The following is a 26430-nucleotide window of genomic DNA, read 5'->3' as shown; positions in this document are numbered from 1 at the left end:
GCTCATTGTGCATGCAGATGAAGGGACGACTAGGGCAGCGGGTTCTGGCCTAGACATAAGGAGACATGTCTGGATACACTTATGTGAATTTGCTGAGCCATTCAAGTCTTCTTTTGTCAATGCTGCTTTTGACGGAACATCACTTTTTGGTTCAGAGTCAAAGAAACCCTCCCTTGCCAGATGTGATAAGGATGGAAAGACCCTTTCTGCCGTGAGCGTGCGCTTTTCCACTCCTCAGAGGTCTTACTCCAGGAACCAGAATAGCTATGGCTTGAAGAGTCCTAAGGACTTTTCCAAGACTTGTGTGGCAGCGACTCCCCCCGGAGCAGAGGAGAGAATTATAATAGAAGACTGTGCACATGGCAGAGGTGGCCTGCAATTCAGGGTTCCAGGGATTCATTCCCTGGTAACTCCTATCAGCGCTCCTGAATGGAGGCTGGATTGCCATCCTCTGAAGGAGGTCAGGGACAATTATTCTGCACATATCTGTCTGGCTAAATCTAACAATGGATAATTGGGGCAGTGGTTTATAACCAGTTTGCAATATCCCATTTTCGAAAAAAACCCAGACAAACTGAAAGAATCCCAGATGTTCCATCCAGTCTCAGGGATGTAGCAGTCCTAGAAATTCAAAAACTGCTCTACAAAAGTCATCAATGTAGTCTCACCAGACCAAATAGGATCTGGAGTTTACTCTATTCTTTTTAGTGCCAAAGAAAATGGGACTGGAGACAGAGTTTGGATCTCAGTGTGTTGGACAAGTTGGTTCAACAAACCAAACTCCAGATGGTTATAGTTCAGTCTATACTTCCATTCTTAGGAAAAGATGATTGGAAGTATAGACTGAACTATAACCATCTGGAGTTTGGTTATAGTTCACTCTATACTTCCATTCTTAGGAAAAGATGATTGGATGTGCTCAATAGATCTTCAAGATGCGTGTTATCACATAAAAATGAAGAAGCACTCCAGAAGGTTTCTGCACTTTTGGCTGGGATTATCATTTCAGAGCCCTGCCCTTTGATCTCACTATAGTCCCCAGGGTGTTCACCAAATGTATGGTAGTGGTAGCAGCTCACTTCAGACTGCAAGGATTCCACGTGTTTCCATACCTAGACGACTTGCTCATTACCGCACCCACTAGGCATCTATTGTTGCGGGCAAGGAACTTATTCTTCAAGCTTGTTCCTCGTATCCTGGGGATCACTGTAAACTAAGAAAAATCCCATCTAGAGTCAACACAGCAGTACTTTATAGGAACAGTACTAAACAGATGCACTGGTATCTCATCTCTTCCTCCAGAAAGATTTCAAAGAATAAAATCGCTGCAAAAAAGTGACTACAAGACTGTTACAAACTCTAGGATCAATGGCAGCCGCCTTCACTTTAGTTCCCCTTATGAGACCCAACATATGAATCCTTCAATGGCTCTTGGTGTCACAGTGGTCTTTACTGAATCAGCCAATGTCCCATCAGGTATTGATCAATTTATGCAAGAAAGACCTGAATTGGTGGCTTCACTCCAACAAAATTTCATCGGGCCGACCTTTTATCCCTCCTCAACCCCAAGCCATAGTGACCACGGATGCATCCCAGATGGGGTGGGGGCATTATCTTGGAAAGACAGTCCAAGGCACTTGTTCCCAGTTAGAGGCCAATTTGCATAGCAGTGTTCTAGAGATGAGGGCAGTGCCTATGACATTGCAAGTATTCTAAGAAACCCTCCCCTTGGGAGCAATTATGATCCAAATGGGCAACATGTCAGTTTGGTACATCAACAAACAAGGGGGAACGAGGTCTTACCCTCTTTGTCGAGTAGTACTTAGGGTATGGCAATGGGCAATTTCATCAGACTGCTTTCTAACTGCAGCGCACATTCTGAGGAGCTTCAGTGTGATTGTGGACAAATTGAGCAGGAGCATCCTAATGCCTCACAAGTGGTCTCTCCATCCTTTCGTGATGGAAAGGATATTCCGCCATTGAGGCCAGCCCTGCTGTGATCTCTTTGTATCTCCCCTGAACAAGTGCAGCAGCTAATTTGCCCACCCCCCCCCCCCCGCTGGGGGAGTCAGAGAGATGCTCTCCTTCACGATTGACCCTCCAGTGTACTGTATGCCTTTCCCCCGATACCTCTAATTCCCCAGTTTCTGAAAAAGGCCAACAGGTTGAAGAACAGATAATTCTCATTGCCCCATTCTGGCCACGACAGATATGATTTTCCTTTCTTTGGCCTCACCTAATTTGGAAACGTTGGACCCTGGACCCAGATCCAGACTTCTTGTACATCCAGAGGGACTCGTTCATCCGAATCTTCAAAATCTCAAGCTCACTGCATGGCTCCTCCAGTTGCAATGATTGCCAGGCATACTAATCTCACTGTCCCAGTTCAATGAATTGTTCTAGCCTCCCATATACCTTTGACTAGAAGATTATACAACAAATGGCAAACATTTTCAAAATGGGCTACATAGAATAATGACCCATATTCTGAACCAGTTGATAAGGTCTTAGAATTCTTAGCATTGCTTTTCGATGCAGGAGCGGTGTCCTTGACCATACGGGTACACGTAGCAGCAATTTCCCACTTTCATAATGGTTTAAATGATACAGCTCTAATGTCCCACAAACTGTAAAGCTTTTCCAAAAGGAACCTTAATGCTCAGAGCTCCATACAAGGATCCTTTCACACCTTGGGATTTGAATCTGGTGCTACAGTCCATAATTTATTCCCCATCTGAGCCATCTACTAATTACGATTTGAAGCATTTATCTTGGAAAACCTTATTTTTGATTTATTTTACTTCTGCTAGTAGAATATCAGCACTACAAGCCTTATCTTGCAAGCCTCCTTATCTAATCTTCCATAAAGACAGGATGTCCTTGCAAACTAATCCATCCTTTCTACCAAAAATAGTGTTTGAGTCTAATATCAACCAGACGATACAACTTCCCATATTTTTTCCTAAATTTTCAAATAAGGGTGAATATTGTCTACATTTGCTCGATGTTCATAGACATTTACGTTTTTACCTTCACAGAGCAAAATAATTCAGAAAATTCTGACCAGTTGTTTGTTTCCTTTTCTCCTACTACTCTGGGCAAGCCAGTTTCTAAGGTTACACTGGCTAAATGGCTTCAGGATTGTATAACCCTCACTTATAACAAAAGGAAAGTGCAACTACCCAGCCCTGTAAAGGCACATTCAACAAGGGCAATAGCCGCTTCTGCAGTTTTTTATTCCAGAGCTTCTATGGATGATATCTGTGCGGCAGCATACTTGAGCATTTCCGCATACCTTTATTACTCATTAGAAGCTGGATCTGGTCTCTAGTGGATGAGCATCATTTGGTTTGATGGTGCTCAGGAATATACTTTCGTGAGACCTCACAAAATTTAGGTAGCTGGGGACTCTCTTCCACAGTTAAGGATTAAGTGAAGATTGACAACATCAGGTAAAGAAGCTATGTCTTATATAACACTCTGTCTGTGTTGTTGATCTTCACATATCCTTGACATTCTCACCCTCCTTCTCCCTGTCTTTCGGGCTTTTTGGTGGAATGGATCTATCCCAATAAATTTAATTTTCTTTTTATGAATACAGATATGGCCTCTGTTCTGTTGTTTCCTGTCTTTCACTATCTTGTGCAAACTCAATCTGAGGTAATCCTGAGAGGAGCATTATGGATAAAGCTAAGCTCAAGAGTTTTTGGAAGGCATGAGCTGGAATAATGGCTGAGTCGCTTCCAAGATATGGAACCAAACCCACAGTCAAGGATAAGTGAAGCTCGACAGCACAGATGGAGATGGAACGTCATGGTAAGACATAACTTCTTTTATGTTAAGTCTGATTTGTTATTTAAACTGCATATTTTTTGTTTTATTTTTGAATATTGTAAAATTATTGTTCTTAAAATGTTTTGTAATAATTTGGAGCTTTTCTCCCCAGTCTCCTCTGAAAATGGGCTTCTACCCAGTTGGACTTTCTCAGTAATCATATGTTAATAAATAAATACATGTCTGGGTTATTGCACTGTATGCTAAGCATTAAACACTTTGCTCGGCATATTATCCTGTTCCATTTCTGTTTTGTTACTTTTTATTTTAATGTAGTTGCAGTAGTTGATTTATTGTCTGTCTGACTGAGTGTGCTGCAGTCTGTGCCATTTTGTGTTGAAATCTTCTGCAGACTACAGCAAACATGCCTATCTACTACAAGGTGTTTCTCCACCATATTACATCATCAAAATGCAGGACAACATTACTGAATCAGGAAGTATCTGTCAGCAGCTCAGTGCAGAAACTAATAGCAAAATCTACATATTGTAGAAATAGCCTACTTTAAATGAGAAACATCCATCCATCCACAACCCCCTTTTCTCATTTTTGCACATGGGGTTGGGGTGTCACTTCAACAGTGACAATTGTCTAGAGCCAAAATTCACACTGCCAGGTGGTTAGCCCTGCCACAGGTAATTACTGGAAAAAATTAGCAATAAGCAAAACACCATTGCACATGACCTTTAAGGCTGACAGGGGAGTTCACTCTTGTACAACTTGTTTCTTTATCTGCCAAAGACCCTGACACATTGAATCTAATTTTCTGAATTGTGGAATGGGAATGTGTAGAGATTCAAGAACTGACTCTGCTTATAGGATATAATCATGTGCAGATAATGGCAAATATAAGGACAGTGTTTCAAACAGCAAAACGGATTTACTCAAAAACATTAAATTAATATGCAAAATGTAGAAAATGCATTAATAATACTTAATGGGCACATCTATTCCAGCCCTATATTTTTTCCTGAGTCTCAGAAAAATAATTTTAATTCTGAGTAACATCAGATTATATATGAACAGTAGGAACTAGGTATAAAAGTTATATGGGTTATATTCTGTCAAGGATATGACAACCAACCAGCATCCGAAGCTTTAGGCACCTTCCACATGCTCAAACTGCTGAGCCACTTGAAAAGAGCTGTATAAAGTCAGTGTTTAGGGGTCCAAACCTTCAGAACTTGAGCACTGTCCCAGTAAGCTTTATGTGATTGATGGTTAGCTAGCGCTTCAGCAAGATTAGGTTATGTACTGTTCTAGGGAGAACCTATTTTCACACATGCTTTCTGAGGAAAAGTTTATTTTTTTCTTTAGAAATGTATTTATGCTAGAATTGGTTTAATGGTTGTGTGACAAAAGGAGATACAAAATTCCAGCTAGCTGTGCTGACAGTAAATTGTCATTGGTGAATATCAAAATGATTTATACAAGATGCTGGTGTTACAAATGTATTAGAACTGTATGTCACGTGTATATCAAACTGCTTTGTACAGACGTGTGTGTTAACAGTGATGGGATATCCATATCACATATTAGTTGACAGTGGTGGGATCACCATATCACATATTGGGATTCAGTGGTATAGATATTGAACTCCTGTAGCCTGTTAATGGTGGTCACTAAAGAAGGTGTTTGTACACTCAGGCAGTCACACTGAAGACATTCAGAGTTTTATATCATAGTCATTTTATTTATTTTTTGTTAGCTTAGTTAGGGAGAGCAGGCAAGGATGTCAGCAGAGGATTATGGCAATTTTGACAAGGAACTATTTGACTGAGATGTGCCAAGCCAAAGGACTGGTGCATGCCAACCTGACTAAAGCAGAAATTATTGCAGCCTTAGACACAGCTACATCACAGACCAGGAAGACAACCAGACTGGCCTTGGGGATGTACAGCTCTCAGAAAATGGACAGTTCAACTTTTCTTCAGAGGACTTAAATCTGTCTGGAGTTAGAGACTTAAACTGGAGGCCAAACATTTGGAACTAGAATCTGCAGAGAGATTGGCAGGAGAAACAAATGTAATTAGAGTCAGCAGAGAGACTGAGATGTCTGGAAGCCAAAGAAAATGAGAGGCAACATGAAAAGGAGATGCTGACTCTTCTCCAGGGTCTTGGAGGTAATGGGGATGGGAATAAACGAACCCCAGAAGCAATAAAGATCAGTACAACTCTTCCACAATTTACAGAGGGTGATAATTTTATTCTTCTGTTTGAAAGGGTATGTAAACAGTATAATGTTTACCAAGGGCTCTGGGTACGGTTCCTGACCCCCTTACTCCATGGTAAAGATGTAGCTGCTTTTTCAAAAGTTTCTGATACTGATTGTTTAAATTATAATACTGTTTATTAGTGTGTTTTATCACCTGAAGCTTGTAGAAAAATGTTTGGTGAGCATAGACGCAAGGCAGATGAGTGTGTTTGATTATATTGCTGAGTTACCCACTTTTCATAGGTAGGTGAGTGGGTGTCGGTTTACCACTTTGAAAGGGCTAACAGACCTTTTGGTGAGGGAACAAGGCCTTATCACTTTGCCTGAGGACATGAGAATCTGGTTGGCAGATAGAGAATGCAACACTGCAAATGAGTTGAGGAAAAGGAAGACCTATACCTAGCAAGCAGGGCATCACTGCACAGGAAACTGATACCCAGTGCTGCACATGGGTATAAGGGAACCCATGGTGGGCAGCCTAAACTGCCCCAACAGAGTCAGCCAGTAACAGGGGAAGCCACTAGTTCAGGTGCAAGGCCAGCATCAAGGGGTAAATGTTACCAGTGGGGCCATGTAGCATATAGATGTCCATGGAGGGAAGGTGGGGAACAAAAGGTGGGTGAGCCAGCAAATGGGAATGTCAGAATGCCAGTGGTAAGTTGTCTGGAGACAACAAGGGTACCAAACTACCACAAGAGGTTATATCCTATCTTAGATGGGAAACAGACCACTGCTAAGAGAGAGACAGCCTCTGACCTAATCTTTGTGAAGCCTGCAATGGTTAAAGAGGAGCACTACTTGCTTGGGCAGTCTACTCCAGTCAGAGATTTAGGAGGGACCCCATTCTAAATACCTTTGGCAAGTGTTCACCTTGACTGGGAGGGTGGAAAAGGAAGCAAGCAAATAGGTGTGTTTGAGGATATCCCTGAAGATGCCCTGATAGTGAATGATTTTTGATAATGTATATCAAAAGACGCTGCTTCCAGTAACAATAAAGGCTGTCCTCCGTAATAATTCTTACAACTATATGTAGTATTCAATCCACCAGCCAAAACGGATTGCAATGAACTCACAATTGATTTATTTATTTAACATAAAATAATGAAAAAAGACGGATTTAGCGCTTTAATCTCCATCACGGAGACTTCATCAGAATCATCTGTTTCATGTTAGAACATTTATATATCAATCCTTTCATTCTACAATACACAAAGTCTCCGTGGTGGAGATGAAAGCACTAAATCCGTCTTTTTTTCATTATTTTATGCTAAATAAATTAATTAATTGTGAGTTCATTGCAATCCGTTTTGGCTGGTGGATTGAATACTACATATAGTTTTAAGAATTATTACGGAAGACAGCCTTTATTGTTACTGGAAGCAGCGTCTTTTGATATACTTGTGGAGGATTTTCATAATGTACCTTGTGTGGCTGCAGTTATATGCAGCCAGGCTCGGAGACGGGCACGTGGGTCTGGTAGGGGACCCAGACAGACTGCACACATGAAGCCAGGACTGGGGAGGTGGCTACTTCAGGGAGGGAGCTACCCTCTACCAGTGAGACTGAAGGTGAGCCACAGCTGCTAGTGGGTACTGATGTTCCCTTAGACAGAGTGACTGTAAGGGCAAAGGTGAGTAGTAGTAACCAGGCTGACAGTGAGGCACCGCTGTCAGAGGACACCAGACTTCCTGTGGTAGGGGGGCTGGGAAGGGTTACAAAGAGAGAGCTGAGACAGGCTCAGCTCTCAGACCCCATATTACAAGGCTTGAGGGAGGTAGCTAGGGAGGCACATGATTCTCAAGGAAAAGGGGAATCTGTATATTGGAACAAAGGATTGCTGTATAGAGTGTGGACCCCTGAGGGAGGGCTAGAAGGTGAGGTGGTACAGCAGTTGGTAATGCCCAGAACCTACCATCTGACACTTATAGCCATAGCCCATGACATTCCCTTTGCAGGTTATATGGGCATAAACTATACCAAGAGATATATTATGCAGAACTTTTCTTGGCCTGGGATTTCCAGAGATGTAACAGGGTACTGCAGGACCTGTGAGCAGTGCCAAAAAGTAGGCAAGGCAGGAGACAAGGTCAGAGCTCCTTTGATGCCTCTACCTGTGATTGAGGAGCCATTTCAGAGGGTAGTTATGGATATTTTTGGGCCTCTGAGTACCCCAAGTTCCACAGAGAAGAAATATGTCCTAGTGGAAGTAGATTATGCTACCAGATACTCTGAGGCAGTAGCTCTGCCCTTCATTAAGGCAGAAAAGGTGGCAAATGCCTTGTTAGGTATTTTCAGCAGGGTAGGTTTCCCAGAAGAAATACTGACTGACAGAGGTGTCATTTTCATGTCAGACCTGTTGGCTCATGTGTGAAAGCACTGTTGGATCAAGCACCTAAACACCACCCTTTACCATCCCTAGACTAATGGTCTTGTGGAGAGGTTACACTGTACACTGAAGATCATGCTCTGAGCATTTGCAGACCAGTTTAAGAGGGAGTGGGACAAATATTTGCCCCATCTGTTTGCTTACAGAGAGGTGCCTCAGGAATCCACAGGTTTCTCACCTTCTAAGTTGCTGTATGGGCATAGGGTGAGGGGACCTCTAGATTTGATTTGCGATAAGTGGGAGGGTGAGTGTGAATCCCACAAGGAGTCTGTTGTGGCATATGTCCTCAGGACCAGGCTCAGGGACCTTATGGGCTTGGCCCAGGAGAACCTGGCAGGAGCTCAACAGCAGAAAGCTGTCTGGTATGACAGGAATGCTTGAGCCAGAGAGCATGCTGTGGGGAAGCAAGTTATGGTTCTCATTCCTGTCAAACACAGCAAGCTGCAGGCGGCTTGGGAGGGACCCTTCAAAGTGGTAAGGAAGGTCAGTGCTGTTAGCTAAATGGTAAAACTGCTAGGCAGGAGGCAGGGGTACAAGCTGTACCATGTTAACACCATAAAACCTTACCATGATAGGAAGGCTCTGGTGCTACGTATTTGCAGTAGAAGGCAGGATGAGTCTGTGGGGGATCTATGGCTACAGCAAACCAGCCAGCAAAATCCAAAGTTACTATGGTGGAGCTTAGGGTTGCAGGCATATGATATGACAGTGCAGCAGTGTATTGGGGTCAGCAATGCCAAGGCAACTGGCATCTCAAGACAGGGTATGAGGTAATATATTTCCAGATAGACTCATCCCTCTGAAGGAATGTTTCTCAAGCGTCACTTGAAAAACTAGTTTGAGACTTTGGGGGGGGGGGTGGTGACGAAAGGAGCTACTGCCAGCACAGCTAGCTGGAATTTTGTAAATTATATGTTATTGGTGAATATCGAAATTATTTATACAAGATGCTGGTGTTACAAATATATTAGAACTGTATATCATATAAGATGGTTGCGTTACAAATGTATTAGAACTGTATGTTATGTGTATATCAAACTGTTTTGTACAGATGTGTGTGTTGAAAAGCTATTTGTAAAGCGCTATGTTAAGTTGTCATTCTCGCCTTCATTCTTTCTGGATGGGTTCGGACCCGATCCTCAGCTCCGACTCGGCCTATACTATAGCTCGAGAGCTATTTTTACCGGCTTGAGGCAGCCCTATAACCCGCAATACCATGCGCTAACTCCCCAGATCTCGTTTGCCGCTTCGCTGCGAGGTTGTCTTTTTTTACCGGCTCAGGTCAGTAAAGAGAATTCTTTCTATAAAACTAATTTTCAGGTAGTTTTTCCAGTTAGATACCCTTTGTTAGGTCCCTACTGATTGTCTTATTCATTACAACCCTTTTGTAGCCCTTCTTCCCTTCTTTAGTTAATTTTTATCTATGGGCCTACGGGCTTTACCTTAGTTTTCCCCACCCCTTACAGTGTCTGTGTGTGGGTTTAGTCAGTTCCCTTAACTTTTTCTAGTTTTAAGTTGAGTGTGTGTGTGTGGACTGACTGTGATTACTGTGTTTACTGTTGTTAGGACTATGTCCAAAGAGACTAAGGTCTTGGGATTCAAGAAGTGTGACTCGTGCTGTCAGAAAATGTCTCTGACAGACGGTCACACTTCTTGTGTCTATTGCTTAGGGCCTTTACACCTGCAGGACTCTTGTTCCGTCTGTCACGGGTTTAGTTCAAGAGTCCTGCAGGAGCAACGTAATAAGCTCATCTTAAGGGGCTTGTTAAAGCCCGATGACTCCCCGTCCAAGTCTGGCTCAGGGAAGTCTTCAAAAACCGCCAAACCCTCGGCTCCATCTTCTGAGTCGAGGGCTGGCGTTATTGAGATGGGTCCGATATTGGTTTCAATCAGATCCAAGGTGGGCAAAGTGGTATCCGCTCCGAAACCAGCATCGGAGCTGACCCCAGCACGCAAGCGCTCTAGATCCCCCTCACTAGAATCCGTCCGATCAGCTCCGAGATCCCCTCTCCTGTCGGAGCGGAGTCATAGGACTCACTCATCTAGGTCATCCAGGCTCTCCGACCACGACATTGAGAGGGTGGTCAGTAGGCTCATAAAATCTCAGGCACTAGCCCAAATGCTCCAGAGCCCATCTCACCAGACTGTGGCTCCTTCGGTACCGCTATCGATTCCTCCTCTGACTCACCTCTCGAGTTCAGAGCCGGAGTTTGTCAGAACCGTAACCTTGCCCATGTCGGAGCCGATACTCTCACCTTTGGCTCCGGTGTCGTTGGCTCCAAATTCTTCATTGGTTCCGTCCGTGGAGAGGTCCGGGCGCCGGGACTCCATTGTTGGCTCCAAGGGGGTGAGTGGCATCGGACCCTTGTCCGACCCCGCTCTCCCTCTCGGAGCTTCAGCTCTGGTTAGTTCGGCCCCGACATCATTCTCGGAGCCTTCTCTGTTGGTGCCGGGGGCAGGTTGGGTCTCTTCGGAGCCAGGGCTACCCTTGGTACCTGATGGGGGAGCCTTCGAGGTGATGAGGAGCATGCTGGACCCAGTGTCCACTCCAAGGTTAAGTTCTGCAGCTCCTCCCTCTGCAGTGCGTGTTACGGTCTCTGGCCATCCTCCTGCATCTGACAGCAGAGATCCAAAGCGTAGGGTACCCACTTTGGGTGTCTCCTCCTCTTCTGAGGCCTCCCCTGAAGTTTCAGGGGAATCCCCTAGGAAAAGAAAGTGCAAGAGGAAGCACATAGATGCCCCCGAGTCTGTCACGTTGGACACCGACTTGGATGAGTCGGAGGGTTCCCCGAGATCCCCCTCTGAGGATGTCTCTTTTTCAGACATCCTAGAGATCCTAAAACAGAGGGGAAATTGGTCCACTCTCAAACCCTCCGAGGACGAGTCGGTTTACCTTGACGCTTTTGGATCTCGCCCTTCCACCCCCTGGGTGTCTCCCCCTTTCGACCCACTAATGGAGGTAGTGGCTAGAAAGGCGTGGGCAGCTCCTGATTCAATGGAACCTACCCCTAGGAGGCCCTCTAAATTTATTTCTGCACCAGAGGACAAATCCTTTCTCACCAAATGTGTTTCAGTTGATGCTATGGTGGTAGCAGCAGCCACTAAGAAGGAATTGGCTGATCCTTCTGTACCTGTTCATCCTCCTAACAAAGAGTCCAAGACCATGGACAGGTACGGCAAGCGGACATTTGCTTCAGCGACCTTTACTATGCGATCGCTGAACTATTTATGTCATTTCACCCGCCTTCAGAGAGACTTGCTCAAAGAACTGGGTGAAACTGTACAGGATCCTTCTGCTGCGGGGTATCAGGACAAGATGAACTCCCAGCTGGCCACCCAGAACTCCATTATTAACTCCTCCATGTGGCTTATCTCCTACACAGCCGATGGAGCGAGTAGGGCCGCTGGCACAGGTGTTGCATTGAGACGTCATGCTTGGATGCGACTCTGTAACTTTGCCGATCCCTTCAAGGCATCCTTCACCAACACCCCCTTTGATGGTTCAGAATTGTTTGGACCTCAGGTGAAGAATACCCTCACCAGATGCGAGCAAGATGGTAAGACTCTCTCTGCCGTGGGAGTCCATTTTTCCACACCTTCTAGACCTTATCCTAAGGGACAGAGGGGTGGAAAGATGTGGTTCCTCAAACCACAGGGAGTCGCGCCTGCCGCACATGGTGAATTTCCCCCCAGAGGCAGAGGGGGGGAATAATAACAGATGCTGCCCCAGGGGCAGAGGGGGTCCACAGAACCAGGGTTCCAGGGAATCTTTCCCTGACCAACCCTTTCAGCATCCCTGAGAAGCTGCCCGACTGTCCACCTTCGGAGGCAGTCGGGGGAAGATTATCTCTGTACCCGGAAGCCTGGCAATCCCTCTCCCAAGACACATGGGTACAGAAGATCATATCCGAGGGTTACAAAATTCCCTTCACTTCCCCTCTGGTACAACTGCCAAGACCCCTACCAGACGTACCACCCGCACAAAGGGGTCAGGCACAGCTAGAAATAAAAAAGCTGTTAGAAAAAAGAGTCATCCAGGCAGTCCCAGCAGATCAGCTAGGATCCGGCATCTACTCCAGATTCTTTTTGGTACCAAAAAAGACTGGAGACTGGAGACCCATTTTGGACCTCAGCAGTTTGAACAACTCTGTACAAAAGACAAAATTTCAGATGGTAACACTGCAGTCCATTCTACCCTTTTTGAGCAGAGACAACTGGATGTGCTCGTTAGACCTCCAGGACGCGTACTATCATATAAAGATACACAGGCGCTCCAGGAGGTTTCTCCGCTTCTGGCTGGGAGCCAGTCATTATCAATTCAGAACACTGCCCTTTGGTCTCACCACAGCCCCCCGGGTGTTCACCAAATGCTTGGCAGTGGTCATGGCTCACCTGAGACGACTGGCTCATTTCCACTACCACCAAGCAACATCTTATAATGGCCAGGGATTACACTATTCAACTTTGCAACAATCTAGGTATTTCTATAAATTTTGCAATATCCTCCTTGTCGCCTTGTCAATGTATAAACTTTATAGGCGCTGTATTAAACACCACAGAAATGTCTGCAACTTTACCACCTCAGAGAGTGACAGACATAAGGCGGAATGTTCAGTCCCTGTTTCAGCCCAACAGAGTTCAAGTCAAGCTAGTATTGAAAGCGTTAGGCCTCATGGCAGCAGTGATTCTTCTACTCCCATTAGTCCGCTTCCACATGAGGCTCCTCCAGTGGATGCTGTTTTCTCAGTGGTCCTTTCAACAGCTCCTAATGACTCACAACATCTTGATAACCCCATCATGCAAGAATCTTCTTTCCTGGTGGATGGTTTCCCCTCAGCTTTTTCAGGGCAGACCCTTTGTCCCCCCCCCCAGTTGCCACGGTGACAACGGATGCCTCCCTGATCGGGTGGGGGGGCATTATCAGGGCAGGACGGTCCAGGGCACATGGCAACAATTAGAACACCACCTGCACATAAATGTCCTGGAGATGAGGGTGGTGCTTTTGATGTTGCAAGCCCTTCAGAGCTCTCTTCCCACAGGGACTATAGCAATTCAAACGGACAATATGTCTGTGGTGTGATACATAAACAAGCAGGGCGGAACAAAGTCCCACCCCCTATGTCGAGAAGCACTCAGACTTTGGCAATAGGCGATTTCCTCTCAACGTTTTCTGATAGCAACGCACATCCCCGGGAAGTCCAACGTCATAGCGGACAGATTGAGCAGAACTATCCTCATGCCTCACGAGTGGTCTCTAAATCAAGCGGTAGCAGACAGAATATTTCAGAAGTGGGGCCAGCCTTGCTGCGATCTTTTCGCAACTCCTCAAAACAGCAAGTGCCTCGACTTCTTCACACTCTTTCCTCTACCAGGCCATCCCCCCAGAGACGCTGTTGTTCAGGATTGGCCCCGGGGTCTTCTATATGCCTTTCCTCTCTTACCATTGATCCCGCAATTAATTCAGAAAGCAACCGCATTGAGATCCAAAATGATCTTCATTGCTCCATTTTGGCCTCGACAAGTATGGTTTCCATTCCTGCACAGTTGCCTACTGGAACAGCCTTGGCATCTGGAACCCCTTCCGGATCTGTTGACCCATCTCACGGGCAAGCTGCATCAGTCTCTTCATTCCCTCAACCTCACAGCTTGGTTGCTCCACTTCCAGCCATAGCCAGGCTTCCCCTTATTTCTCATCCTGTTCATGATATAATTCTGGCTTCCCATAAGTCCAATACTAGGAAGACGTATGTGAGTAAATGGAAGCGTTGTTCGCTCTGGGCACAAGCTAGGTCCTTAGATCCTTTCCATGCACCCATTCATAAGGTTCTAGACTTTCTGGCGGAACTCTTTCATTCAGGGTCATCGTCAGCCACTATCAGGGTACAATTAGCGGCCGTTGCTGATTTTCATGTGGGACTCCCAGAAGCAAATATTATGTCCCACAAACTCTGTAAAGCCTTTCTCAAGGGCATATTTTTGCTTAGACCTCCACTTAAGGATCCGCCCCCACAATGGGATTTGAATTTAGTTCTAACCTCATTGATTCTGCCTCCTTTTGAACCTGCAGCTTCTTGCTCCCTCAAGCTTCTTTCTTGGAAAACTCTGTTTTTAGTAGCCATTACATCTGCCAGAAGGGTATCGGAACTTCAAGCCTTGTCTGTCGTCCCCCTTATTTGGTCTTTCACAAAGACAGGGTAACTCTCAGAACAAACCCTTCCTTCCTACCGAAAGTGTCCTCTGAAGCAAATCTAAACCACTCCATTGACTTGCCTGTCTTCTTCCCAGACTATTCCAACAGGGCTGAACAGGAACTACATTCATTGGATGTTCATCGCCAACTACGGTATTATCTAGACAGGACAAAACAACTCAGAAAGTCAGACCAGCTCTTTCTCTCTTATGCTGCAGGAAAGAAAGGGCTTCCAGTATCAAAGGTTACTCTTTCCAGATGGTTGACATCTATTATTACCTTTGTCTATGAGTTGAGGTACAGGCAACTTCCGTCTAGGCCTAAGGCTCATTCAACCAGGGCACTATCAACATCAACGGCCTTTCAAGCAAGGTTACCTTTAGATGCCATATGTGCAGCAGCTACATGGGCTTCCAAACATTCCTTTATTGCCCATTACAAACTTGATATAGCCTCCAGAAATAGAGCTGACTTTGGTTCCACTGTACTCAGGAGTCTGTTCCATTGAGCCACCCAGGACTAAGGTGCTAGGGACGCTGTCCCATCCAGCAAGAATGAAGGTGAGAATGACAACTTAACATTAAGAAGTTATGTCTTACCATAACGTTCTATGTTAGTTGTCTTCTTCTCGCCTTCTTTCTTGCATCCCTCCCTCCTGCCCCCTAGCCTGGACAGACTTGAGGTCTCTGAGTCCTTCCATTTCTGGAGATACAACATGTTACGGTTTCCCTGTATCCTTAGTGTTACTAGCAGGGAGTCCGTACTTGCAAATGAGTTTTATAATAATATATTTATACTATGTCTTAGCTTCCAAACGAGATCTGGGGAGTTAGCACATGGTATTGTGGGTTATAGGGCTGCCTTGAGCCAGTAAAGATAGCTCTCGAGCTATAGTATAGGCCGAGTCGGAGCCGAGGATCGGCTCCAAACCCATCCAGCAAGAAAGAAGGCGAGAAGAAGACAACTAACTTGGAACGTTATGGTAAGAACATAACTTCTTAGTATTTGAAATGTAACCACAGTGTCCCTACTGCAGAGAACAGAAATGTACATGCACTGTTGTAACTGTTTAAATGTATATGTGTTAACCTCCTGTATTCCAGTTTCCACTGTTATCTTCAGTCCAGCAAAGTTTAGAAAAATATCTGAAATTAAATTACTTTATAGGCTAGGCCATAAAGATGCTATTTTCACATGTTTCAATGCAGCCAAAGAGACAAAGTCTGTACAAGGAGGATTTCTGTATTGTCTTTGGGGTAAACTAATTAATACTCTGAAAGCATGAAGGAATGCAGTTCTTTTATGACTTCCAGTACCTGCCAAAGATCTGAGCAAAAGCCCTTGTATGTGTATTTTTACAGGTAGGTGCCAAGTCCTGTCAGCTTCAGCTATAGGGGTTTTACCTGGGAACTTGAATTCAGGTGACAAGAAATGATGTCATTCTGCAAGCTATCCCAGCAGTAATATTTTAGATATTATTTTAAGAAGTCTCTTAGTGAGACAGAACATTTTTACATTTTGTCTTTGACCTGTCAACAAGAACCACCATTCACCACATCATCTGCCTTGAGTAAGTTCTTAGGGTATAGTAAATCTCTTAGATACAGTCAGCAATATGGTGAAGCTTAGCTTAGATATTTCTTTATTTATCTAAGCCTATCCTGCAATGTTGTTTTAAATATTTTCTGTGTTTTGCACTCCTACTGTGAATATATATTTAGTGTTGTCTTGTTCTTGTATTATTTATTATTAAATATATTTAAACCTTTCATTGTGCATTTCTTTGTGCTGGTCCCTAGCCCGGATAAATGGGGAGGGTTGCATCAGGAAGGGCATCCGGCATAAAATTTTACCAAATCATACATGTAGACAACAGTACAGATATACATACCGGATCGGTCAAGGCCCGGGTTAAGAACGACCGCCACCAGTACTGTTGGCCAACAGGGTGCTGGCAGAAATTGGGCTACTGTTGGCCAAAGGAGGAGAAGAGGGGGAAGGCATGCCCGAAGGCAGGTAAAGGCTAGGACTGTGAAAGTGAGGGTTGGAACTTTGAATGTTGGCAGTATGACTGGTATAGGGAGAGAGCTAGCTGATATGATGGACCAAAGAAAGGTTGGTATATTGTGTGTGCAAGAGACCAGATGGAAGGGGAGCAAGACTAGGTGTATCGGAGGTGGTTTCAAATTGTTTTATCATGGTGTGGATGGGAGGAGAAATGGAGTAGGCATTATCCTGAAGGAACAGTATGCTAAGAGTGTTTTGGAGGTGAAAAGAGTGTCGGATAGAGTGATGTTTATGAAGCTGGAAATTGATGGTGTAATGATGAATGTTGTTAGTGCATATGTTCCACAAGTTGGGTGTGCGATGGATGAGAAAGAAAAATTTTGGTGAGTTGGATGAAGTGGTGATGACTGTACCCAAGGGTGAGAGACTGGTGATTGGAGCAGATTTCAATGGGCATGTTGGTGAAGGGAACAGAGGGGATGAGGAAGTGATGGGTAGGTATGGTGTTAAGCAAAGGAATGCAGAAGGTCAGATGGTAGTGGATTTTGTGAAAAGGATGGACATGGCTGTGATGAATATGTATTTTAACAAGAGGGAGGAGCATAGGGTGACATACAAGAGTGGAGGAAGATGCACACAGGTGGATTATATCTTATGTAGATGGCCCATTCTGAAGGAGATTGGAGACTTTAAAGTGGTGGCAGGGGAAAAAGTAATTAGGCAGCATAGGATGGTAGTTTGTAGGATGACATTGGTGATCAAGAAGAGGAGGATGAGTGTTAGGGCAGCACCAAGGATCAAATGGTGGAAATTGAAAAAGGGTAATTGTGAAGTGATTTTCAGGGAAGAGTTAAGACAGGTACTGGGTGGCGGTGAAGAGTTACCAAATAGCTGGGTAACTACAGCAGAGCTAGTAAAAGAGATAGCTAGAAAGGTGCTTGGTGTGACATCTGGAAAGAGGAAGGAGGACAAGGAGACCTGGTGGTGGAATGAAGAAGTACAGGAGAGTATACAGAGAAAGAGGAAGGCGAAGAAGTGAGATTGTCAGAGAGATGAAGACAGTAGACAAGAGTATAAGGAGATGAGGTGCATGGCAAAGAGAGAGGTGGCGAAGGTTAAGGATAAGGCGTATGAAGAGTTGTATAAAAGGTTGGACAATAAGGAGGGAGAAAAGGACCTGTACCGATTGGCTAGACAGAGGGACTGAGCTAGTAAAGATGTGCAGCAGGTAAGGGTGATAAAGGATAATGAGGGAAACATACTCACAAGTGAGGAGAGTGTGTTGAGCAGATGGAAAGAGTACTTTGAGGGGCTGATGAATGAAGAGAATGAGAGGGAGAGAAGGTTGGATGATGTGCGGATAGTGAATCATGAAGTGCAGTGGATTAGCAAGGAGGAAGTAAGGATAGCTATGAAGAGGATGAAGAATGGAAAGGCTGTTGGTCCAGATGACATACCTGTGGAATCATGGAGATGTTTAGGTGAAATGGCAGTGGAGTTTTTAACCAGATTGTTTAATGAAATCTTGGAAAGTGAGAGGATGCCTGAGGAATGGAGAAAGTGTTTTTATACCGATTTTTAAGAATAAGGGTGATGTGCAGAGTTGTAGTAACTACAGAGGGATTAAATTGATCAGTCACAGCATGAAGTTATGGAAAAGAGTAGTGGAAGCTAGGTTAAGAAGGGAGGTGACGATTAGTGATCAGCAGTATGGTTTCATGCCAGGAAAGAGCACTATAGATGCGATGTTTGCTCTGAGGGTGTTAATGGAGAAGTACAGAGAAGGTCAGAAGGAGTTGCATTGTGTCTTTGTGGATTTAAAGAAAGCATATGACAGGGTGCCTAGAGAGGAGTTGTGGTATTGTATGAGGAAGTCTGAAGTGTCAGAGAAGTATGTAAGAGTGGTACAGGATATGTACGAGGGTAGTGTGACAGCGGTGAGGTCTGCGGTGGGAGCGACAGATGCGTTTAAGGTGGAGGTGGGATTACATCAAGGATCAGCTCTAAGCCCTTCCTTATTTGCAATGGTGATGGGACAGGTTGACAGACAAGATCAGACAGGAGTCCCCGTGGACTATGATGTTAGCAGATGACATTGTGATCTGTAGTGAGAGTAGAGAACAGGTGGAGATGACCCTGGAGAGGTGGAGATATGTTCTACATAGAAGAGGAATGAAGGTCAGCAGGACTAAGACAGAATATATGTGTGTGAATGAGAGGGAGGATAGAGGAATGGTGAGGATGCAGGGAGTAGAGGTGGCGAAGGTGGATAAGTTTAAATACTTGGGATCAACATTTCAGAGTAATGGTGAGTGTGGAAGAGATGTGAAGAAGAGAGTACAGGCAGGATGGAGTGGGTGGAGAAGAGTGTCAGGAGTGATTTGTGACAGACTAGTACCAGTAAGACTGAAGGGAAGGTCTACAAGAGGGTAGTGAGACCAGCTATGTTATATGGGTTGGAGACAGTGGCATTGACAAAAAGGCAAGAGTTAGAGCTTGACGTGGCAGAGTTGAAGATGTTATGATTTGCACTGGGTGTGTCGAGGATAGACAGGATTAGGAATAAGTATATTAGAGGGTCAGCCCAGGTTGGAAGGTTTGGAGACAAAGCCAGAGAGGCAAGATTACATTGGTTTGGACGTGTGCTGAGGAGATATGCAGAGTATATTGGGAAAAAGATGCTAAGGATGAAGCTGCCAGGTAACAGGAAACGAGGAAAGCCTAAGATAAGGTTTATGGATGTGGTGAGAGAGGACATGCTGGTGGTTGGTGTGACAGAGCAAGATGCAGAGGACAGAAAGAAATGGAAACAGTTGATCTGCTGTGGCAACCCCTAACAGGAGCAGCTGAAAGATGAAGATTGTGGCTGATCTTTGTAGAGATATTTAAGGTCTGAGAGTACTTGCATATTTATTTGGCGACACTGTGTGGGCCACTCCTAACTGCCTTGCTCTTGGTCAAACTGCCATTTGTATTAAATATTAATATTACGCAATAAGACTGGACACCCTTTGTTATGGGCCTTAAAGTAGCTATCAAGGAGTGATTGGTGGCAGTCTGGGAAGAAGTGTGCATAGCCAGTAAACCTTTGCCAGTTTTTCCCAGGTGTGTGTGGTGTGTCAGCTAATTGGGCAGGGACACGAAGCACTGGTTGGATAGAGGGTGGTGGATATCTTGGCTTGGTCATTCAGCTGAGATCTCAGCGCTGTAGCTATGCCAGTTGGGAGTCTTATTGGGGATCTGAAAGAGCGAGAAACCAGCCCCGGTCTGACTGGTCTCTGTGTGCTCTTAAGGTAAATTGCACTTGATGCAGAGAGCTGCATCTGGAAATACTGTGTACCTGTTATCCTCCCAGTGAATGTCCCCCCACAGGTGCCAGTAGTGAGCATAGACGCTCCTTGATTACTGGTCCAGAGATAGGATACCCATGTCACATATTGGTTGGCAATGGTGGGTTGTCACAGGTTGTCACTAAAAATTTACCTGACAAATATTTTGTCAGGTTTACCTGTTTGAGGATAAATTATCTTAACATTTTTTTATTATTTAAAATTCTAGTATCTTTCTGTTGAAAATTAAAAATAGGGGCTGGAACTTGAAGTTTTTGTACCTCAAAACTTAAACAATCCTGTCAGCTGGGTTACCAACTATTCAAAGCTCTGGTGACTGCTTATTGAGCACTATTTTTACTAGAAGATGCAGCAGGCCTTTTATTCTTTGGTTCTTCTTCTCCTTTGCAAGAAGAAATTCTTATGGGAGGCTTCAGTAGTCAGGCTGACTTCTTCAATACCTCAGCCTTCAATGATCGACTGTGGTGTCACCAAATCAGGTAACTCAGGCCACTAATCACCATCTTTTGATCTCAGTAGTGTTGCTCCTCTAAGATAGAAGAAAAACAGTGAGGACTGGAAGATTGCCACATCCTCTGAGACTGCTGGGTTGTCATGTTCAGGTAAGAGAGAGCCGCCACTGAGGACTGGGAGATAGCCACATCCTCTGAGAATGTTGGGCTGTCATGTTCAGGTAATGGACAGCCACCACTGATGACTGGAAGAGAGCCACATCCTCTGAGACTGCTGGGTTGTCCTGTTCAGGTAAGGGAGAGCCACTCCTGTCTGCACTACTGCAAAGCTGACCTAAAGAGTCTGATTCTCTGGGTAGAGCCCCATCTTTGGGTTGATCTTTTTCTAGGGGGTCTCCTAGGAAAAGAAAACGTACTTATTATTTGTCTTTATTGACAAACTAAGAGGGAAAGTTCTGCATGTGTCTCAGATGGATCTGAGTTTTACTAAGGGCTTATTTTAAGCTTTTCATTCATTAAATTGTTTTTCATCACTGTGTTTTAAAACAAAAAGATTTCCCTTTCTTTCAGATACTGATTCTCAGTGTGAAGTACTATAATTAAATTGGGACTGTATTTCTCCAGTGCCTACATCACAGGAAAGGGAATCTAATTCTGAAGAAAAAATTTTCTTCAGATTTTCCCTCATGAAGAATTATCTTTCTGAATTTATAACCAGAATGAAAGACTTGTTTAAGTGAAAGCAGAGTGAAATTCCAGTATCCCAGCAAAAATGACTACTTATAGGTGGGCTTTCCTTAGCCTGCAATGTTGCTCATGTCCTCTTACCAACATTAGAGGATGTTTTCTTGCCACGCTTCTTCCCAGACTGCTACCAATCACTCCTTGATAGCTACTTTAAGGCCCATAACAAAGGGCGTCCAGTCTTATTGCATAATAATAATATTAATACAAATGGTAGTTTGCCAGATAGTCAACTTCCTGGCCTTAAAAGCTTTGATAAATTCTTTGTTTCCCTAGAAACGCAGGTTTCTGTTTTTACATCCCAAATCAGACCCTGCTGTTAGTTATTTGCCAAAACCATGTGGTGCTAGCATCTTTTCAATGTTGGCCCTATTCCATCTGAAAAAGATGGGAAAGTTTGTGATAGATTTGGGAAGAAATTATATTCTTCTACCTTATCCTTCAGAAATCTGAATTGTCAGAGTCGGAAGTCAAAATTTCTGCTTGCTTTTTTTGAAAATAAGAGAAAGTTAACTGCTAACCTCCCTACTTCTGAGATTAAGGCATCTACGAATTTAATAGCTTCTGTTTCTCAGGGAACCAAACACTCTGAAGTGTTCTTATGATTCTGCTAATGCTGTATCCAGGACAGCTGCTACTTGATCAGTTATGAGAAGGTTTGATGTGTTGTCCTATCTCACCTTCATTCTTACCAGGATGGGTTTGGATTTGATCCTTGGATCTGACTCGGCCATAAATACAAGCTCGAGGTCTTCCAGTAGCTCATGGCTAAAGCCTATCCCAGCATGCACTAGGAAAGCACCCCAGATATCGTGATCTGGCTAAGTATACTCCTTTATTCTTATCACTATTATTGAAAATTGCTTATTCCTAATTATTATTATTATTATTGGTTTACATAACTAGTTTGGTGCTAGTTTGTTATTTCTGCTTTGTTCTGCTGATTTTTTCTGCTGTTGGCTGTTGTTTTCCGTTAGGCCTTAATTTCCCTATCCCAGCTTCTATCTAACACCTTTACTAGCCCGTTTTAGTTAGAGGGTTCTTCTTACCTTTATTTTTATTATTTAAAATTGGTAAAGTTAGTTTGCTTAAGTTAGAAAACTACTCTACCTTTGGTCTGTTTAAGTTAGAGGGCTTCCCCTTCTTTCACTCTTATGGGCATAGCCCGTTTAAGCTAGAGGGATGTGCCCCCCCTTTTTCCTCTCCTTTACAATTGTAGTTGATTGTTGAACTATTGTTGTGGTTGCTGCTGTTATTGTTAAAAAAAAACTTCTAGCCTTTTTGCTTCATGTTCTACTCTGTGTTCAAAATGTCTTCTAAAGATTTGAAACCTTCTGGTTTCAAAAATTGTGAGAAATGTGGACAGAAAATGTCTCTAGCTAACAGACACACTATTTGTGTGTCTTGCGTAGGAGCTGTCCACCTCCAGGAGTCTTGTTCAGTTTGTCATTCCTTCAATTACAGGGCTGTTCTGGAGGTGAAAAACAAATTAATCCTAAGAGGTCTTTTTTAAAAAAAAACCTTCTTGGAAGCAATACAAGGTCTGGGTTCATCAAAATCTGACAAGTCTCCTAGATCTGTCAAATCTGGGAAGAGATCTATATGATGGATTTGCCAATAGCAAAAAAAAACATCATTGTAATTAAGTGTACTGATAATAGAAAACTGCCACATGTGATAAGGAATATGTTGGATACAAGCAAATTTGTCAAGCAATAATACTAGTAATACCAATTTAATAACATTTAGAATATGTAGATACATTGTAAATTATTACTTAAAAAGTGATGTGGTACTTAGTTTTTGATTTATAGAAGGCTCTATGAATCATTACTGAGAAGAAGTTTCTTGTTTTATACAAATTGACAAATTTTGTGAGCAAGAAACCACATTCTCTTTTTGCATGCTTTAGTATTTTCAAATCTTGTAATGCATCTCTTGTCATAAATGCTTCTGATGAGTAAAACAGATTATGTGGCCTCTGAGTGTAACAAGTAACATTTTTCTTGTATTGAAAGACTCCTTTCAATAGCTTTTTGCAAAGATATAGAAGATAATGGGATTGAACCTGATGTTGGTGTAAAAGGCCTTCAAATATGTCAGTTCATGTATATGGTTAAATTATTAAGGGCTCAGAGGTCAGTGGCATGATTGAGATGCAAACAAATTAGACTGCAGGTGTACTCGTGATTGTCAAGTCAACAAATTAGTGGTTTAAATATAGAATTGCAAATGTTTCAAACTGATTTCCACCTGAAATAAAGAAATAAGCTTTAAATATCTTATTACATGAAAGATGAGTGAGTTTGCAAGGCAGGCATGTGGATTACAATAATATTTCATCATTTTCTTCACTATGACTGTACATAGATGCATGGGACTGTACAGCATGAGACTGACTATTGGAGAGACCTATTTGGTGAGGGAGGAAATATTGGAGAGACAAGGGCTGAGACCTCGTAAAGTTAAGTATCAAAGGCTTTACCTCATTGTTTATTGGCCAAAAGAGGGCTAAAAATTTGCATGAACACAAAATCTGAAACTAGACATTAAAAAAGACTGTTATACATGACAGGTGGGTATAATTTATTATAATAGCACTTTCCATATTATCTTGACCATGAATGGTCTCGCAGTTGTATTCATAAAAGAAATAGTGAGCAATATTAAGAAATACAGAGTGCAAATAGCTGTGCTACAACAGACACATTTGGAAAGAAATGAGTATGTGAATTTGATAGAGAAGATTTCAGGATGGTTATTCAGCTGATTGTCTGGGACAAAGGAAAGGGCAGGACTTGTATTAATTGCTTAGGGAGCTCCGATAGTGAAAAAAGATGATAATGGTAGAACTGTAGTAGTAAGGGGCTACTGGCAAGGGATGAGGATTACACAGGCATATTTGTATAGTCCACTTAAAACTGCTACAGTAGAACTTAAAATTCTAGAGGAAATCAGCTTTCTGCAGAGAATATTACTTAAAGGTGGGCCATGAATTGATTTACAACAGTGAGGATATGTCTGGAGGGCCTATAAGGGAAAATATAACAAAATAAATGTATAAAAATATTTGGTATGGAATTCAGTCGTAGGAGCCTGGAGAGAATTTGCATATTATTCTCTAAGGCACAAAAATGGGCTAATCTAGAAATTATATATCACAGGAACATATGCATTTAATTGAAAGTTTTGATACAATCCCAATAACTATTTCAGATTACATGCCAATGATAACTAAAATAAGGTTGCAGGGTAATGAAATAAAAATGAGACACTAGCACTTCCCCACCTAGCTGTTAAAAAGAGAAGAATTTATGGAATGGGTAGTGAAAATGATTCAGGGGTTATTAGGGAAGATGAACATTTCTTCAGAAAATATAACTAGGGAGTGGGATAAAATGAAAGTGGAGTTTAAAAATTGGGTAGAAATAAAAGAACAAGAGATAGGGTTAAGAAGTAACCATAATTATTTAGAGGGACTGACAAAGGTCAACGTATTGCAGAATAAGGGGGATCTCTCAGAACAAAGAGAGGCACAACTGCAGAGTGTCAAGGAAAAAAATAAGGGAGTACCTGGATAATATGCATGAATTTAGAAAAAATGCTGTTAAGTAACTGTTTTTTGTTAATAACTCCAGAGCGCAAAAGCTTTTAGCACAGTGACTGGGGCAACAGAAAATAGAAAGGGCTGTTGTCAAGCTTCTGGAGCCTGTAATGAAGAAAATAGCCAAAGATCCTGTAGAGGTATTAGAAATATTTTGGAAATTTTATGAAAATATGTATAAAGCAAAGAAATGTGGAAATCAAGAAAAAGTACAAATGGAAATATTTATGGAAGAATTAAATATACCAAAGTTAGAGGTAGATGAGGCTCAGTTATTAACAGGATAGGAGGAGGTGAGATAAAAATGGTGATGTATAACCAGTTTAAATGAAAGTATCCAGGAATAGATGGTGTTCCTGTGGAAGTTTGGCAGCTAGGAGGGAAGAAAGTGATGAAGGTCTGGAAAGTTTAGTTTAACTGCATTTTAAAAGGAGGAGAAACGTCAACATTGTGGAAGAATGTTGTGGTGGCTGTAATACCCAAAGATAGTAAAGACACACCAGATCCGGCTTCATATAGGCCCATTTCAATTCTAGATAACGATTATAAAGTGTTTGTCTATAATAGGTAAAAGAATGGCAAAGGTGTTGCAAGAATTGGTAGATATTTATCAATGTGGTTTTGTGGAATGGAGGCAAACATTTGACAACATTAAAAGAATGACTTCCAAATGGCTGCTCACTGATCAGCAGCATAATTTCAGTTCTCCTAGTGTGAAAAGGAGTGCCATTGAAAATACTTTTGGTAATAATTAGTTAATGGTTAGTAAACACACTGCCTGGCTGCCTGTAAAAAAAAAGAAAGAAATATGGAAAACCTGAAAGAAAATCAATCGTAAAAGGTGAAGAGAACTGTCTGGGAAAGATTCTGCAGCTGTTCAGCAAAAAGCCATTCGATCTTCAACTTTGGTTCAAGAGATGGCTTCCAGTAATTTATAGAAAAAAATAAATTGAATGTACTAAGAGATCAAAGTAAATGAAAAATTAAAGAAATATATAAATTCAAACAAAAAAGGCTGGAAAAATAGCTTTTACTAGCCATTCAGATAAACTGATAAAAGTGCAAAAATCAGAGGTTGATATGAAGAAAAAGCTGGCTGAATATGAGGTTTCTCAAGAACTGTTTAAAAATACTAGAGTTAGAGGATGGATTGTGTGACAAGACCTGAGATTTTCTGCTGTACCAGAGAAACTGGAAGGAACAGACTGTTAATTTTATGAAAACACAAATAAGCAACTGGCCTGGTGCTCCACAGCAGATTTTTTAATTGAAAAGGCATATCAAGTGGATGCTCCAAACCTGGTCATGAGAAAGCAGCCGGGACTTGTATTAGTAAAGATGTGATAATAACAAGCCGAAAGAGTTGATCCTGGCAGAATTGTGGCAGTAGGGCAAAGTATTAAAAATTGGAGACAACAGTGTTTGAGGAAAATGATTATTCACTGTATACCAGGCAAAAGAAAAGCAAATTTATCCCAGCAGTCAGGTAGTGTTGAGGGGCAGGTGTGAGATTCAAGATGCTGTATCCAGCTGTCTTTAAAATGTTTTTCCTGAAGGATCATTTTCTTTTCTGCAGAACAGGCTAAAGAGGAAATAAGTTTATCCAAAAAAAGTGAGTCAGCAAGTGGGGAGGGGGCTCTGCTTCTAA

This window comes from Protopterus annectens, chromosome 9.part0 (assembly GCF_019279795.1).
Source record: "Protopterus annectens isolate FY-2018-M chromosome 9.part0, PAN1.0, whole genome shotgun sequence".
In the NCBI taxonomy this organism is placed as follows: domain Eukaryota; kingdom Metazoa; phylum Chordata; order Ceratodontiformes; family Protopteridae; genus Protopterus; species Protopterus annectens.
Note: the sequence above shows the minus strand (reverse complement) of the source record.